Source organism: Mercenaria mercenaria, chromosome 8 (assembly GCF_021730395.1).
Source record: "Mercenaria mercenaria strain notata chromosome 8, MADL_Memer_1, whole genome shotgun sequence".
In the NCBI taxonomy this organism is placed as follows: Eukaryota; Metazoa; Mollusca; class Bivalvia; order Venerida; family Veneridae; genus Mercenaria; species Mercenaria mercenaria.
Window position 1 is genome coordinate 66875436 of NC_069368.1, and position 18424 is coordinate 66893859.

Here is an 18424-nt window from a genome sequence, read left to right on the forward strand (position 1 = left end):
TTTAATGTTGGCTTATATTCATGTTTTACATTTTTGTTATTTTTTCTTGTTAAACAGCGAACAGTTAAGAATACAATTGAAAAATGGAGGAAGCGCAAAATCTGTGTGAAAATGAACAATACCTGAAATGAATCAGTGAGTTATAAAGACAAGCTTCTTTGATCGTAATAACACTATTAGGTTTTCCCTTGCCAGTGTTTCACTAAGGATAGTCACATGTAGAGGGGCAACTATTATTGAAATTGATCATTTCGTTTCATCCGCAATAAAAAGGTGACGTTATCAAAGAAATGGACAGTGTTCAACGTGTATATTCCAACAGTAATTGCATAAACGAAAGAATAGCTGATTATGTATCCTCAATAACCAGTTGAGCACAAATCATTTTGACTGGTTATTAAAGGAAAAGTTCTGAGCTTTTTCGTTCTGAAATAATTTAAAACAAAGAGATGTTTTCTACACTTTTGATTTACGGAGACGTTATTATAACGTTCGCCCTAGGGTGGTGAAACCTAAGCTAGAGAGGTTTGTTCCCTTTCATAATCTATTTAAGAAGCAGAAAAATTTGCTAATCGATTTTCTATGCCAAAACATAAAGTTATCCTGCATATTCTCGCAACATGTTGTTGATGTGCTTCTCGTGGACGTAGTCGTCTGTGAGTTCGACCGGCATATTTGGAAAAAAAATAATATGAAACTTAAGCATTTATTATGTGTTAACAAAAGAAATGCGGATAAAAACGTTAATATGTGCCTCTAGTATGTGTATATTTCTCTTTCAGGAAATTGAGTACCATTAGAACAAAGCTTAAGAAACGTAAATAAATGTCATATGTAAACAGAATGGTTCAAGTATTGATGGATTCAAAACAAAACGTCATTGATTAACTCATATTGTTTCCCAAGCTAATCTGGTGTATAGGAAATTATTTCCACATTCGATCTTTTCAAACAGGCCACTGTACGTGTAGCCAAGCTCACCATTCATCAAATCTTGCTCATAGATGTATTTCATATCTGAATGCAATGCTGATTTAAACACACTGACTTTAACCTGGTTAATTTTTGGCGTTATAAATTTGTCAGTGCGACTGAAAATACATTGCGTTAAAATTGTATCGGCTGCGGTATTATGTCACGTGAGCGCACGCGCGGCTATCACTACTTTTGTTGGTAAAGGCATGTCACCAATGGTCGGTGATGGACATTGATGGTACGAATTTGAATCTGCTGCTTTCTGCAGAGAGCGTATTTCTCGAGATGCCGCGTGCATAGGAATACCGAAAGCATTGGTTCCACACTCAATAGGGAACTTATTTGAAGACGTATTACTGCTGTATAATGTGTTAAAATATAGTGTGATGATTATTTTGTGCTTTAATCTAAAACAGTAGAAAATGATTGTAAGTGCTCTTTTAGTCGCATGTTAACCGTGGCGTCATTCTCTCAGACTCGTGATTTAACGGGAAAGAATACTTTTTTGAACCAGGAAAAAGCATCAATTACTGTCTGATTCTGTTTCTGAATCTTATTCCTCCACTTCGGGAGTTGCCAGTTTGCTATTAAAACATAAATTTATCAAGTACCAAAGGTAATATATACAATCATGATGACATATCAACAGGGAATGCCTTAATGTATAATACTATATCATTTGAGGATAAATATCAAGAAGCTGTTATGTGTTCTACTGCTCTTCTTGTTCATTTTATACTGTCTTTTATACACTTCGTTCAGTATTCTAATTATCTGATATTACAAGCAAACAGTTAAAATGTAATCATATGAGGAGCGCAATAAAAGCGATATGTCCGTAATGCGAATTACCTTATCTCGTTTTCAGACATGCCTTCTCAACAATTTATCTTACTGTAAACATTTTTTTAATTTAAAAAAAGCAATTTTATACTTGTAATGTAAATGTTTGTAATACTGGTTCTAATTAGTGAAAAAACGATTTCGTGTACCGCCACTATAATAGAAACATTTTGTATAACGTGAGAAAATCATCCGAACCGATGGCCTATCCAGAGTTAACACTAAGTCTCTGTTAAGGTCTTACGGTCTTGTCATCTGTTTTTGCTATTATATCTCTTTTAAGTCTGTAAATATATTGTTAATACCAAGTTAGGCATCCGATAATAAGTGCATGGAGGACAAACACCTGTGGTATGATCTACGTTTTCGTGATATCTAGTGACTTTATTTAATATAGAACTAGGTTGTTTTGTACTTAATCTTTATTAAAATAATTGCAGGAGAGGATAAGGATCTAAAAACGTCGCGTTGCAGGACGGAGCTAATAGAAAAATGTTCTCTGGACAGTTTAATTGACACCCCCTGGTACATGGCCGATATGAATTGTCGACTGCAGGGGAAAGTGTTTATTACGAATTGAATCCTGCCCTCAGTGTCGGAACAGTTGTTGCAATACGGATTTTATCGTCTGTGAAAATGTGTTGGTGTTCACATACACTGACACAGGTAGGCTTTACAGAATTTATGATGACCGGAATGGGAACAGAGGCACACACTCAACAGGTTTCAATCAACCAGCATGATTTGTACATTCACATTGTCAATAAATAAATATAATTTTTATGCCCAACGGTGGGGCATATTAAAATCGCACATGTCCTTCCGCTGCGTGGCGTGGTCGGTTAATTATGTCTCCCACAACATCGTGGTGGGGGTACAATATTGCATTATCAGTCCGTGTGCTGTGTGTGTGTGTCCCAAAGTTGTACACGCTCTAAGTCAAACATTCTCATCGATTTTCACAAATTAAAATGTTTGACCATAAGACTCGGCAGTTCGATAACTAGCCAAATCGTCCTAGCATTTTGGAGTTGACCCTTGACATTACTGAAAAATCAGCCTTTACTCTTGTCAACATTTAAGTCGACATTTTTCAATTCGTCTTCACTAAACTTGAATAAAATGTCTTTGACTATGAGACCACGGTCGGGACTGTGTGCTAACTTGTCAGATAGGTTCAGGCATTTTGGAGTTACTGTCCTTGAATTACGAAAAACGCCTTTTACTCTTGTCCGCCTCACTAAGTCGTACATTTTCTCCTCGTCTTCACCAAAACTGAACAAAGTGTGTTTGGGATAAGACTTAGCACGTTCGATAACAAGCCAAATACGCCACAGCACTTTTAATTTATGGATCTGTAGGGGAGTTGTGGGAGACATTGCGGCTTTTTCAAAAGATCTCTAGTTCTTCTCCGGGCTGTAACTCCATGAATGATTTTTTAATATACTTTGCCCCCCCCACACATGATTACAACATGACGACGCGATGAATGCGCAAGATCGACTGACGCCCCCCCTACAAGGTCAATGTCACATTGCGAAGACAAAAGTTTTTTTATTGGTTCCATAAATCTGCCATTAATAAAGGGATATGAAAATATTTTAAACAATAATTTAACCTCTTGCGAATGCTGTTCACGTTATGAACCCGGTGTCTCTTAGGTCAAGGGTCACGAAATGATGTTATGATTTTTTACGCATACAGCTGTATAATTTTGGCGTGCTTTTTTGGGCATTTGTCATCAATAGTGACCCACCTCTTGTTCAAGACTGAAGTGGCCTCGTTATTTTTAGAATAATTTATAGCAAAAGGAGTTTTCCACTATTATACACGATGGGTGGTAAAGTTCGTGCGTAATACTTTTCCGATGGCGCAGCCGAGTGAGGCTTCACCAGTACGCTGTCTTACCCGCACAGATGTATAAATAATGTTAAAAACATGCATTTGCTATGCATTACTTCGTATAACTTATACCCTTCATTTAAAACAGAGATAAAAATATAGTAGCGCGATTTTAAGTCGCAACACAAAATACCACTGACGTGATCGCACGTTAAGTACCGTCATTCTGGCGTACGTATGTTTTACCCGAGACAATTTATTAGAATAAGATATAATTTATAGAAAAATAGTGCTTTATCTCTACTATACACGATGAGCGGTAACCGTTCGGGCCCGTAATAATTTCCCGGGTGTACAGTGACAAAGCACTGTTTTGTTATAAAATATTTTGATTTCATATTGTAAAATTAATATTAAAAATGACAATGTTTCTGCAGAGCATGCGCAGTAGAAAGGCTTTTTGTTAAACACGCCAGGACGGAAACGGTATTACGTCTTGCAGCAGAATTCAGTTCGAGCGAAATTATTGCGAATAATTCGCAAATGCAAATACACTATTTAGTATGTGTACTAAATTTAAATCAAAACATTTTAGTAAGTGTATAAATTAATCAACAACTTTGTGCAATGTGACATTGTTCTCAAAACATGTTATTTGTAAATTCGTGATGAATTTGAAAGGACTTTTTCTTGATGCGTACTATATATCACGTTGGCGTGATTGTCACATAACATCGTTGTGCAGATTAAAGCATTGTCGTTAGCCATATTTGAATGCAAAATATTGCATTTATTTAGCTGGTGGACAGTGTGTAGTGGTATGTTTGAACACATGATCTTTCTAGTTATTCCGGTTTTAACTTTCAGTAATTTGCCTCATATGCATGTTATCGATTTTGAAAATTTTATTCATCAGATTTCAGACGTTGTTGCCGTTTCTAGCAGATCTATTTCCCTACATCCGTACATTTTTAAGATATGTCTAGGTGATATTTTGCTTGCTAATGATAAAAATCGTCAATTCCAAGAAATCAATATGGTGATAAATAGAGAATATTTAGGTAATTGTCTATTCTTAACGTATTTCTTTCCACGAGTTGGACATTTTTTCATCCTAATGTTGACATAACATTTCTTGCATAAAACCTATTTTTGAACGGATACGCAAGTATTTACGGGAGCAAAAACGTGTGCAAACGATGTAACTAACGTGCTGAAAATGCATGTTTTTATTTTTGAAATGCTTTCCAAGCATTACACTGCGGTTATTTCTGCGATAAACTGACATTAGTATCTGCGCGTTGAAATGTGTTCCAAATTTCTGGGTTTCGATTACTCACTTATGCAAGAAATAGGTTTGAGTTTTATAAATGTTTTAAGTACGTTTATTTAAACAGTAATAGAAACTGGCATTATAGATGACATCTCTTATGAATGTGTATGATTGTAAAGAGTTTGCTCAGTGATGTTCTTTGCCTAAGTCTAAATTGTATTATAAGCTTTTAAAGATACATGTTTAAGCAAATAATCAAATATATTGAGACTTCGGTGATGAATACTATTAACGCCGAAACCAGGAACTATTGGCTATGGAGGAAAAAAAGCTTAGGACTTTTTTAAAAAAGAAAACATGTTTTTCAGCCCATTAAACCCACGGTTCAAGGTCACCGATTGTTGTTATACGTGGAATTATTTTTCCAGGTACTGTTAATAGCCGAAAGAGTGTATATATGTATGGTACTATATGTGAAAATATTGAATGTTTATAGTAGACAATTATGTTTGAAGGGAGTTTGGTAATGTCAGATCAGTTTATACAGGACTGATCTGTTTAATATTCGTTTTCTAAAAACCATTTTTATTAGATACACGTTTGTAGTGTTTTTTGTCTTTTCAGTTTTGTTAATGTAATTGTCCACTTGTATGTCAGTTTTTCAGGCCATTAAAAGCCAGTTTCTCAGTTTTTCACATATATTGTTTCTTTTTTTTTAACATTTCTCAATACAATAATAGTATATGATAGAAATTTTATGATATTTATAGAAAATAATTCAGTCTCCAATAATTCTTTAAAAGAATGGTCTTGCTTATGATTTTATTTATTACTCAAAATAAAAAACCAATATCTCATACAACACTCTTTATTCATCAAGAATATGCACATTGATACTTACGACGATAGTTAAACATACGCATGATACATTTTGTAATAATTTAATTAAATTCAGTTAAAACAAAGTTTATTGACAATATTGGGAGTTGATCGGCCGCCTCATGACTCAACAAGGGTCCACCGTGTAGAGTCGTTAAAATGCACAGCAAAATCGTCTTCGACGGAGCGGAGACAGACGCACCAACCCAAGGGCTTGCAAAAACAAGCAACTGCGCATCCATCGAACTACGAATTGTGAATCCAACCAGCCCGGTGTCACGGGATGCGGTCAAATGCACAACCCCTAGCCAATGTAAAGCGAGGCAATATAACACAACGGACCCAAGGGCAAAGCCAATGCAAGGGACACTTGTACTGTGTACAGGTATCACATAACAACGCAACGTAAAACGCAAGACACTTTGTACTTTGTAAAGGTGTCACTCAAAGGCGAAGCAACACAAGACACTTTTCACTTTATAACGGGATCCACTCAAATGCAAACACACACAATTTCAATTGAACGTCGAGCTACCATTCACCTTTCGGGTTTCACGAGAAATGAGCGAAACGCAACAGCGTCAATGAAAGCAGGCAAGGCAAGGCAAAGTGACACACTGAGAGCAACGCAACATACGCAACACCACGCAAACTAGGAATCGCAAGTACTAGGGCAAAAACCTTTACTATCCAGTTAACACAAACTGGTAAACATATGTTACCCAAAAGTACGCAACTTGAAATGCAAAATTACAGACACGTATCGCTCACCTTCACGGCGACAGAATTTTTACCGCCAACATATTATGAGCGACAATATCCAATCAGAAGCCAGTATCATAAATGAACACCTTTTCTTATAGTATTCTGACAAGATGAAGAAAAAACTAATATTAAGGTTATCAAATGTCACAGTTAAAAAGCCAGTGCCTACATATAATTGTTACTACAAATAATTAGAGAATTTCTTAGAGATATCACAAACTGTGATCACCAAAGTTTTTAGTCTACATAAAATAAATATTTCCGGACAGTCAATACTTCCTATACTGATTTTCCTGGTCCTTGAATTTAATGTCAATACGACACATTTACTTAAAAAGTGGAAACCTTTTCTAATAATTTTATTACTTCACTATTGTCTTCTTGTACATTTAGTTGTATATATTTTTAATATTAGAAATACGTAATATAATATCAATCAATATCCCGTGCCTTTTTAAAGAAGTATAAAATTTTCAATTATACTGGAGAGTCTTATACACATAATCGTCACCGCATGCTAAACCGTTTCTTAAAAAACAAAAATTTATATAACTGCATCAAAATGTCTCAGTTTTTTCGTCTAACATCTGTATGAACAATTCTACATTTGGAAGTCCTTGGTCACGTAACAAGATGCATTAGCCCGTCATACATTTTGATGGCTGGATGTGTTATTCTCCTTGCAGTGTTATTGCTCTCGGTATACACCTCATCAAATTTACTTTGGCACGGTTTTAACCTGCAATTGTAAGTAAAGACGGCAGTACTAACCAATCAGTCGTCATAGACCGGGTGGCATTAACAATTAACTTGAACTAAGAACATCAAACGTTAGCAATTGTTAAAATAGATGGACTTTATGCAATTTCTTTACAAACTTGAACCAATTTCATAAAAACATTCCAAGTGATGTAAGTCAACATAATAGATCAGTAAAGTGTATATAAAATACTGACGCGTATTCTAGAAGTTGTTAAAACTACAATACTAGCCCGAAATAAGAGGCAAAGCTCTATGGTTATTTCGAAAGTTTCTATAAATACAGGGTGTGGGCGGGGCGGGTAGTTTTGACCCCCCCGTAAGAGGTTTGTAGCTAGCAAAATGTGCGAGAACTGCACGAGATTATTGGTATTTTATTATATCGATGGGTACAGTGGCAATAGGAACAGTTCAGATTCAGCAAGTGTACACTTTCGATGACACGTTTTTACGAAACCAGATGACAATTTAATAAACTAGCAAGACGGTAATTAACGGGCAAACCAATTTGAGAAAAATAATTTAAATTATTTTATTAAAAAAATTGCCATTATGTTTGTATTATAATGTAATTTGTATGAAGTACATGTATGCAAGAAATGAAACGTAAATAAAGATATATTGTATCACTCTTTCACCTGTTTACTCCCCTTTTAAAAGTGGGTTCCGATTCAGTTTTTTTTATCGATAACGTGATTTGTTAAACTTGCGTGAATGTTTGCTTTTTTAGGATATTTTTGTATAGTACAAGTTATCATTCTTGAAATTATGCACCCTGTATCGAAAGTTGTAAGTAATATAAAAAAATTAGTAATGTTATCTTTAATAACGAGAGATAATAAACTCACACAAAAAAACTTTTGAATGTGTTTTTTTATCTTTAAAGTGTTACACAGTAAGAATCCCATTCTGGAGACGTTGGTATATAAATCGGCCACCGTTGTGGAATTTAAAAATCGGCCTTAGTTATGTTTTCAATTCGGCCATCGTTATGGAAATTGGCCTCCGATGTGGGACTAGCCAATGATATGAAACTTTCATATATATATTATGTGTCGTAATCGCTTGTACAGTTTTTCGACAGGACATTATTAAGTAAACCATGTCATGTTAGAATATGGAAATGTCTAGATGTCTTGTAACCAATGCCTAGCCAGAGTTCTAGCTGTGAGGTAACCAGATGTATCTAGCACATCCTTAAGTACGTGTTTTCTTTTCATCATCTGGTTACGTCATGTGATTGATATTTTATGTTAGGAAAACAGCTTCTTATGAAATTGTAATTGTCATTGTTTAAAAGGGTTCTAGTTATGTTTTTGTTGTTGTTTTACTAATTTTGTCCAATATAAGATTGAATGATACATTTTGTAATGTAATGATTAAGAGTTAATTGTGTTCGAAGATTTGATTCACAGAAAATAATTAGAATTTTAATAAGATCCGCTTTAAGCATGCTTATGACGTGAGCACAAAAGTACAAATTTGTTTTTTTTTTATATATTATATAAAATGCCATTAGATATGATCCGTGGCAAAATACGAGCCATGCCATGAGAAAACCAACATAGTGGCTTTGCGACCAGCTTATGTGCAGTCTTGTCAGGATCCATGCTGTTCGCTAACGGTTTCTCTAATTGCAAAAGGCTTTGAAAGCGAACAGTATGGATCCTGACCAGACTGCACAGATGCGCAGGCTGGTCTGGATCCATGCTGGTTACAAATGCACTATGTTGGTTTTCTCGTGGCGTGGCTCATATTATTATTTCGTGACACTTTCACAATACTTTAATAGATAAGTATAAATTTCTTTTTCAGTGAACAAGTTATTGTGAGATAGTCTGATTACTTTGGAGCTGCCAGATTGTGTATGAAATCCTGAACAAATTATTTCAACAACTTTTTCATGAACCACAGAAACTTCACCTTACCAAATTGTGTGAGTGTATACATTTGCTAGAAATATTTTTTATGAATTTGTTGTTTGGATAATCCATAAAACCCAGTTTCAGAATACTATACAGGTTAAAGATCATGACTTAAAATCTTTCATTGTTTCATGACATATAATCTATAAACATTTAAGACATTTTATATGTATCTTTAGGTAACGTCTCTTCTTCCTGGTACACATGCTTTTCAAGAAAGTTCCACAGTCATTAATTTACAACAATAAATAAAAAATGTAGAAAGAAAACAGGGAGTTGAATAGTTCCTATTTGAAATGCTGGTCAGTAGTGGTCTGCTACCTTAAAATTTAATGCCTACTCTCAAATTCGTTATGAAAACTTGTCGAAGACATGAAAACCATCACATTTCTTGTAGAATACATTCCAGCAGTCGGGGACGTAGCTTTCCACAAATAGGTGTGTAGGTACATATTTCCTAGTGAGAGTTCAGTGTAATATCTTCTCGGAAGTTACAGAAAGAATGCATAGTACAGTGGCGCCCGCGTGTTGGTTCCCCGTGCACACGATTAAACCCTTGCGTGGCACCATTCATAAACGTTTCCCACTTTAAAAACCCTTATTTAAATTTTCGTGCGGGCCAAAAAATTTATTTTTTAAGCCGTGTAAGGGGTGCGGAAGCGGAAAACGATTTTTTTTCTTTTAAAACGCATGCGCAGCGTGTGGGATTGGAGATGGAAAGCGCAGCCACTCGCGCCCCGGCTGCATGATGCCTGTGTTTGACCACAAGGGAAATTTTTTCCCCAACTTTTTTTGTTTCCCCTTTTAAAAATTTAAAAAGGAATAAAAAACAATTTACAAATTTTGGCCCCTTCTTTAAATTTACGATTAAAGCTTTGTCTTTAAAACAAATATAAAAGGTTTTTTTTTTTTTTTATGTCAAAAATCGTTTTCGTTCTAAACGGGTGTTAAAATCATTTTTTTTTCCTTTTTCAGTGAACCTCTTTTTATTTTTCAAACACACGTTTGTTTTACGTAAGTCATTAAATAAAAAAGGTAAAATTATTTTTAAACAGTATTTTTTATACAGTTCCCATAACATGATACAACAGTTCTAAAGAAAAATGGGGATTAGGAAACAAATTTGTCTTTTTCTCCAAAATTTTACTAACATTTTAAAATTTTACTTGTTATAAACGGGAACTTTACAAGCGCACAAAAAATAAAAACAAAAGAAACAACTGTAAAAACAGGATAAAAAAAAAATTTAAAAGTGAAATTACCCCATATATTTCCAAATGCCTGGGGAAATTTCCTTTATACTTTTTTAATGGTTTTTGCGGGCGTTTTTCCACTTTTTAAAAAGGATGATGTATACCTTTTTTATCAAAAATTATTCTTGTATGAAATTTTTTTTAAATAACTTTTGAGGCTGAAAAAACTAAAAAAAAATTTTACGCTGAAGAAAACTCTGTCCAGAATACGGGCTAAAATTAAAGTGTAAATAAATTTGTTTTTGATAGATTAACACATTGGGGAAAAAATACAGCTTTTATACGGGGTTTAGCGTTTTTTAAAAAGTTCCTTTTTTTCTCCTATTTACTAAAAAAACTCTCATCTGTCTAAAATCAATCAAAAAAAAAAAAAAAAAAAAAAAAAAAAAAAAGGGAAAAAATCCCGAACTTTAAAATAATATGAATTTATTTTTCAACTAAAATATTCAACAAAAAACAAAAAATTTTATCATAAAAAATGTCTCTAAATATACGTAATAAAAAGAAGAAACATAAGTTCTTTTTTCGAAAAATTTTAAACTTACACATCAATTTTACAAAAGTTTAATACATATTTAAACAGGGCGCAAAATGCTACCCCCTAACAATTAATAAAATTTTTGGATAACAAATCCAATCCTGCCAGTCAGAGGATCAAAGTAAATACCGCCTTTGGCGGAAGGGTTTACGGGGCTTTTGTGATCTACCTAATCAAACGAGAGTCTCAAAATTAGTACATTTTTTGACTCAAAATAGCTTGGGGCAATATCTCTATTTTGAAAATATTGGGGTAAATTGAAAAAACTTTTCCAAAAACGGCCAGCTTTTTAAAACTTCTTCAGGCAGTTAAAATCAAACCCCTTCTAATAGAATAAACCACTTGGGCCCTATGTATCAATTTTAAAAAAAAAATTTTTTTTTTTTTGTAATTAAACACGTAGTGTTAAATGGGGGGGGGCACTCTGTCTAAAATTGGGGAAAGGGAATAAAATATGTGAAAAAAGGGAAAAATTTCTGCGATAAGTCCCCAAAAACGGACCAAATATTTTTTTGACTGTTTTTTTCGAATTTGGGGGACCCTTTTCATTTTCGTGGGGGGAAAAAATTTTTATAAAATATCACCTTATTTATTCGTCGCCCCACATTTTTTATGCAAAAAGGGGGCCCCTAAAGTAAAAGGGTAAATTTTCCTGTACTGAACTCGTAATTTGGGAAGGGAAATTTACTTCTGACCGGTTTGAAATTTAAAAACCTTAAAGGGATCGCTTGCCGGAAAAAAAAGTGGAAAAATATTGCCCGGGGTCCGAAAAAGTCATTTATTAAACTTCAAAAAAAAGGTTTTTTTTAAGGTGTTTTAAACATTTTTTTATCAATTTTTTCAATTTTTACTATAAACGGAAATTACTTCCCAAACTTAGAAAAAACGGGGGGGAAATAATGATTTTCTCGCCCAAGGGCCCAAAAGTTTCCCGGCATAAAAATAAAACGTTTACACCCCTGACTTTATTTTTTTCCAAAATTTTCAAACATTTTGTAGACCTATTTTTTTGCAATACTTAATGTATTTTTCGTTTTTAAAAAAAAAGGAGGGGAACCGTAAAAAATTGGGCCCCAACAGAAAATTTCCCAAACCATTTTTTTTTCCACTAAATTAAAAATTCAAATTTCTGTGTATCTGGCAGCAGAACGAGAAATTTCCCCATTTAACGAAGGTTCGTTTAATTTTATTTTCTTTTTCCCTTTTGGGGGATTTCATTGAATTTACAGATTCAAAGATGATATTGTGACAAAAGAGAAGGCTAAATCAGATGATATGTCCCCCCCGGGTTGCACCACTTTGAGAATATCTGCCCTTTTTCCGGGGGGCGTACCCGCATCTTTTTTTTACTTTCCAACGCCACAAAACCACTGGGCCACAAGCCCCCCAAACCCCCCGCCCCTGCACACACACATATCAGCCAATGTGTAGTTGCACTTTTGCTAAATTATCACTATAGGAAAATCTGTGTTTTAAAAAATTTGAATACATTTCATGTTTATTAAACAAAAAAAAGGGGCATAAACTGCATTTCCCCGGGTAAAGTCGGATAATAGGGTGATAAAAAAATTTTGGCGATTCTAGCTTAAAAAAATCCCCCTTTTAAAAACACCCAACTGACAGCCGGACGGGCAAAAACAAAAAAAATTTTCTTTCCCTTTTGCAGGGGACAAAAAGGAAACATTTTTCAAAAATACCAAAAATGAGAAAAAGATTCCGTGCAATTTACTTGTCTCATCACGATTTAAAACTTTTTACCTTTTTTGAAAATGACGCATTGGACCGGGAAAAATTTAAGTACAAAAAAAGATAATTTTAAATGCTTTCAACATAGTAACTTTTCCCGTGTTTTTTTACTGCTCGCACCCTAAGTAATTTAAAAAACTGTCCGAGATGTTTTTTAGTACTTTTGGGCCAAAAAAAATTATTAGCACATAAAGGGAAATAATCCCGAATACTCTTCAACCAGACATCGGGTTCTTGTAAGATGCATTTCGTCTCACGAAAATCTATGTGCATCTTTTTTTTTAAATGAAATGTCGGCTGAAACTTTACGAACTTTTTGTAACATCGACGCCCGGAAAACGAAAAATTTTTTCCCCCTAAAATAAGAAAATATTTTTTTCCCTTATTTTTAAAATTAATGCAAAATTTTTTGTTATTTTTTTTAAATTATTCTTTTAAAAAAAAATTGCTTTATCTATTTTTTTTTTTTAGTCCAAAGTTTTGCCCCACATTTAGCATAATAAAATTTTTAAATTGGGGGAAATTTTTTTAAAATTACCCTTTTGATATTTACTGTGTATTACAAAAATTGCCTGGGGGGAAAAAAATACCCCGGTCAGGGGGTCTTAAAAATTTTTACCCCCCCAATTACTTCAATAACAATTGGGTTTTTTTTTTTAAATTTTTTTTTGCGTTGATTTTAATATTCATTTTTCTTCGTTTTTTCTGTACCCTTTTCCCCTTTTCCCATCGGATTTTAATTTTTAAGTTTTACCCTTTTTTTTTAAATAAAAATGACAGGGGAAATTTAGAATTCACAGAAATATTTATTTTTGCCCCATCTATAAATTTTTAGATTATACCAAAAATTCTTTAATAATGGGGCCCCGCAAATTTTTAAACTAAGTAAAGATCCGGGCCCCAAAATTTTAAATAAAAAAACTTAAGAAAATTACTTAGTTAATCTGCTATTTTTAAAATTGAGCTATTGCGGAAGTTATTGTTTTTTAAAAGTTGTTTTTTAAACATTTAAAGTTAAAATTTTAAAAAAGGTATCGTATTTGTCAGTATACTTTTTCAATCACGAAAAATATGAAAATTTCCAAATTTAAGCACGTAAAAAAAAATTTAAAAACCCTTTCCCAATCAAAATTTTTCTTTTTTGAACTTTTTATTTTTCAGTTTGGACGAAACAATAAATTATGAAAAGGGTGCATCCCCAAAAAGGGTCCCCAAGGTTTGAATGGCCCAAACTTTGCAGATAAAGACATCTGCAGGATGTGCGGGCCCTGACCCATCATCACACTGATCGTAAATAAATGTGTTAAAAATTTTAAAAAAAAATGTTACGTTTTTAAAATCTTTAAGGGGCCTATTCCATATTTTTGAATATTTATTTTATTTCGACTGTTTCTTGTGGTGAATTTTCGTTTTTTTTTGTACATATATATATGTTTAACAGGAGTTTCATGTATTGAAAAAAACCAAAATTTTATGTTTTTGATGTTTTAAAATGAACGATTTCAAAATATTTTGATAACATATTCGTTTTCGAAATTTTCCCTAAAAAACCCCTTTTATTTGCAACTGTTTAAAGAAATAATAAAAATTTTTTTCGACATTTTTAATAATATTAAAACTTCATTCAATATTTTCTTTTTCGCAAACCGCCCGCCAGAAAATGCATCAGAAAATACCAAAGCTGTTAATTACCCGACCCCATCCCCGTTTTACTAAAAACAACAAAAATTAAAATACGGAAATCGACGAATCATCGGGAAAGGGGGCTGTTTTCGGGGGAGATTAAACGGGGGTTAAAAAGGGGGCGGGGTCCCGGGCATTTGGGGTTTGGAAGGTTTCTAAAAGTTGGGGTTTTGGGGGTTTTTCAGTTTCAAAAAATGTGGGGTAAAGTCGAACAGGTAACAAAGCAAAAAATTTTTAAAAATTCTCAACGGGAAAAAATAAATTTTAAATTAATTCTAAAAAATTATTTTTTATCAAAAGAAGTTTCAATAAAAGAAAAATTTAAACAGGAAAAAGCCCCTTTTAAACTTTTTTTAAACCCCCCCATGTGATAAAAAAAAATTATCACTATCCAAAAACACAAAAAAATTTCAAAAAAAATTTAAAGGTTTTTAAAACAAAAAATCATTTTCTTTTTTTAAGAAAACCTTGGGGTGCTTTTTTAAATTTACAAAAAAAAACCCCAGAGGGCCATGATGGCCCTTATGCCCCCGGGAGTCCCCATTACTCAAAATGAATGATCAAGTTTGACAAAAGGGGGTCCTAGGCTCTTTTTCCCTGAAATTTTTGGTACTAAAAAAAAAATTTTCGTTACATACTTAATTCGTTTTCCCCTACAAAAAAGGGGGAGGTAAACTGCAAAATCAGAAAAAAGGGTTATCTACCCGGGATTGTCCGGGGCCCCATCTGATGGCACAAATGATATGCCCAAATCAGTGTCTTCAGGGGTTTACCGAGTTACAACCATTTTAATTTGGGAAACAAAGGGAGGAATTTGGGTCATAAATTCATTTCAATAGGTATTTTCATTTTTTTTCCCAAAGGGCCCAGGGGGTTGAAAAAAGAAATTTTCAATCAGTACCTTCGGGGTTTTACAAGATATTTTCCTTTTAATTTTTAAAATAAAGGGGGGAAATTTTGAAATCAGTCCTTATTTTCCCTACCCTTTTTTGTCTCAGCCCAAAATTTAATGAAAAAATGAAATTTCAAAAAAAGTCCTATAAGTATTTAAATGATATAAACCATTTTGATTACAATCAGGGGGTAATCAAAATTTTAAAAAAATCATGGATCCAAGATTTATTTTTTTGGGGAAGATATTTTGGAAGTCCGTATCAATCAAACCAAAAAAAGGAAATCCTAAAAGGTTTTGAAAAGGCCAACTTACCCAATTTGGCCTTTGGGGGGCCATAACTCTAAACCCTAAAGGAACCCGGGGCCCATTTCCCAAAAGGAACCAAAATCTTGGGGTTTTTTTAAAAGTTGTGCGCAATTTTTATTTTAAGGGTAAAAACATAAACAAGCGCATTGGGGCAGAAAAAGGGTAAAAATTTGCTTTTTTTTGGGGCCCTATCGGGCCTTTAAACTCTAGTACCCATGATGGAATCTGGCCTTTTCAAGAAAGGACCCCAAAAATCTTTTTGATACAATTTGGGGGTGAAACCCTTGTTTAAAATTTTAAAATCATAAACAAAGCTCTTTTTCAGACGGGGGAAAAAAAACTTTTTCTGGCTTTTTCGGGGGCCCAAATCACCCCAAAACCCATAATGAAATTTTTTGGCCCGGTTCAAAAAAGGAATTTAAGACCTTAGGGTAAAAAAATTTTGTTGCAATTTTGTTTAAAAATTCAAATCAAAAATTTAAGCTGCTATTGTGCAAAAAATTGTAAAAAAAAAGCAAATTCTGGTCCTTTTCAGGGCCATAACCCGAACTCAAAATGTTTTTTGGGGGCCAGTTCAAGAAAAGGAATAAAGATCTTTTTGGTGATTCAAGTTAGGGGAAATTTGGTTAAAATAAGATAAATTAAAAAAACCCCTCTAGGGGCCAAAATAAGAAATTGTTGACGCAAGCACGGACGGGACGACGGACAAAGGGGGATCACAAAATTTCACCTTGTCACTTTGTGACAGGTGAGCAAAAAACCAAAGCAAAAATTTGGGGGTTGGCAATATCGGCCCATTCAGTGGAAAAAAAAAAGCTGCAACAATAAAACCCAAATTTGTAAATCCGGGTTATTTATACTTTTTTGTCCGCCCCCAAAGTTTAAAGGAAATTCCCGATCTACGAACCGCGGTCGTGATTTTCGACCCCCCGGGCGAGGCGTTGTTTTTTGGGGGACGTTTTTTTAAAAGACACTGTACCTGAAATCATTTTTTTCCTCCACCTCTATTCATGTGGGGAATTTGGGCATTTACTTGCGGAGAAAAAAGTTTGAAACAGGTACAAAAAAAATTAAAACACTGGGGGGGTTAACGTCCTAAATCACATAACTAAAAACACTGTTGAATATGAAAACTGTAAACCTACAAAAATTTTTTCGAAAAAATTTAAAGGGCCAAAAATTCGGCCCTTACAAAAAATTCAACATACAAAAACTTATCATTTTTAAAGCTGAAGGGCCCTTCGTTTTAAAAAATTCAAAATTAAATTTTAAATGCTCATTTTAAAAAATACGGGTTTCAAAATGAAAAATTACAATTCAGTGGGTTAAAACAGACACAACAAAAAAGGAAAAGGGCGCAAAAAAAAATACAGAAAATAACGGATTCTAATAGTTTGCATTTTTTGGCTTGTAGAAATACATCCTTTCTTGTAAATGCAATTCCTTTTTGGCTCAAACTATTTAAACAGATTTCCGAATGTTTGGGAGCATTTTTTGCGAAAAAAAAAAAAAACAGAAATTTCACGGGGAAAAAAATCCCTTTTTTTCAAAAACATTTGTAAACTGCCTGACAACAATTCCCTTCCCAAAAAAAAGTAACTAAGTCACAGACCTTTCAAAAGGCCCGCGGGTGCGCATTGTTCAGTCGCGCTGCAGCACTAAAAAATCCCCCTATTTTATATTTGAAAATTTTTTGAGTCAATACCCCCAGCAAACGTCTCTGTGGTTTCCTTTGCGCGAAGCGATAATTTCTGTATTCGTCTGTTCTTTTCTCCTTCCAATATAAAATTTTCGTCTGCAGCAGTGGGCCCTTTGCCATTAAATTTTAAAAGGGAAATTTAAAGTAAACAAGCTTACTTTATTTAAAAAGCTAGTAAAGCGGCCGTTGGGGCTTAACCCGGGGTAAATTTTAAATTTTTTTAACATTTTTTTTTCATCGGGTCTACATTGCACAATCAAAAAACTGTTTAAAGGAATCGTGTGCCATGATAACTCAGTCGTAGGGCGCCCCCCTAAAGGATCGAGAGCTCCAAATTTGAGCACCCCGAAAGGGGGAAAGAGAAAAAGGTCACAGTTAGGCAGAGGGAGCTGGGCCGCGAAAAGCCTTTATTCCTGAAAGAACTTCTTCAATGATGGAAAAAAAATGCAAACTGGCCCGACGCAGTGGGCTTTCTTCTCGGGGTGTAAATTCCCCCAGCTTCGTTTGATGCAAGACTTTTTTCTTTAGCGGGAAAATCATAAACGGTTTCTTCTCTCCACAACGAGATTTTCCGGGCTTAATCGCAGATTTTCGTAAAAACAAATTTTAAAACCGTCTCGCCCAAAGCGGGCCGAAAACTGTCCCTAAAGTTATCACAACTTTAAAAATCAAAAAGAGTTTTTCCGTTGGTGGTTCTGCAGCTGCCTCCGAAAAAAATGCTTGGGAAACATCAATTTTTTCGTCCTTCAAAGTAAAAATTTTCCTTTTTTCACCTGCAAAAAGATAATTCTCTTTTTCCTTGAACAGCAAACATTTGAAGGGAACGTAAATATTGTAATCGTTTTCCCACAAGAGACACAAAAGTTTTAAACCCCCCAATCGAAAGAACTTCGCAGGTTTTATTTTTCCGCCATTTTTTTGAAATTAAACCTGAAGAATTTTAAATCTCAAATTAAACCCATCTGTGTCCCAACCCTTTTTATGGGCCATTCCCCTTTACTTTTTGTTTCGTTTTCATGACCTTTAAAAAAAACAAAAATGTC

General features: G+C 34.0%; 1 long non-coding RNA gene across 2 annotated transcripts in view; it reads left to right on the forward strand.

Moving 5' to 3' along the window:
• Positions 1 to 18424, forward strand: part of LOC128559084 (uncharacterized) — a 44354-nt gene that overhangs the window by 17257 nt on the left and 8673 nt on the right. The window contains exon 2 of one of the 2 annotated variants that reach the window (XR_008372136.1): positions 9152 to 9272. This is a non-coding gene — a long non-coding RNA (uncharacterized LOC128559084). Of the gene's footprint in view, positions 1 to 8252; positions 9273 to 18424 lie in introns of those variants that run through there. The other variant, XR_008372135.1, reaches the window with a different exon arrangement.